General features: G+C 53.2%; 1 pseudogene; it reads right to left on the reverse strand.

The window, feature by feature from the left end:
- Positions 1-293: 293 nt before the first annotated feature.
- On the reverse strand, positions 294-412 carry LOC137619341 (5S ribosomal RNA; annotated as a pseudogene).
- Positions 413-767: the final 355 nt, after the last annotated feature.

Below are 767 nucleotides of genomic sequence, written 5' to 3' on the forward strand. Positions count from 1 at the left end.
ATCCACTACCATCAAGAGGTTCCATAGGTCAACACCCATTGCAGGTCTAATAGTTCCGCTGGTCCCATAGGGGCCAGGAAGTCCGGTTAAACGTTGCCTGAAACCACCGGAACTTGGACCGCCCCACATGGAACTTATCCTGAGGCGACCGTTCGGACTATAGACGGGTCAATGAGGAAAGGAGAACTAGGAAACGTTCCAAGGTAGGGCTGAAAGCTCTGCTTGACTGAGAACAGGTACTGCGACTCTCCTCAGTCTTGCCACAGTCAACTGAAAGGAAGGCTCGGAGGATGTGGCAACAGAATCTGGTGTCCCCAGGTGGTCACCCATCCAAGTACCGACCAGAACCGACGTTGCTTAACCTCGCTGGACGGACGAGAAGCGGGGTTTCCAACGTGGTAAGGCCGTTGACTCAATATCATGGCCAGATACTCCAGATGTTGAGGCAGAAGAAGAGAATGTTCCAAGCAAAATACCATGAACCCACACTCATGGTAAGCATCCGGAAGCTTGTCCCGGCGCTGAAGAAGGTCGAACCCGAGCCTACCGGAGTTGACCAGCCCTCCAAAAAGCAAAGGAGGCGGAAGCCTGCACCTGAGCGGCCATGAGGAAAGCAGGGAGAGTTCTCTGGGGAAAAAAACCTACTATGCCACGGCGGGATAGCCACACTGCATCATAAGCAGGAATACTTGCAGTCTAGGCTGAATTCCACGAGCTCCCTGGAAGATGGATGGAATGGAAACTGAAAGTACCCGTCCTTCCGATCC

This window comes from Palaemon carinicauda, chromosome 25 (assembly GCF_036898095.1).
Source record: "Palaemon carinicauda isolate YSFRI2023 chromosome 25, ASM3689809v2, whole genome shotgun sequence".
In the NCBI taxonomy this organism is placed as follows: Eukaryota; Metazoa; Arthropoda; class Malacostraca; order Decapoda; family Palaemonidae; genus Palaemon; species Palaemon carinicauda.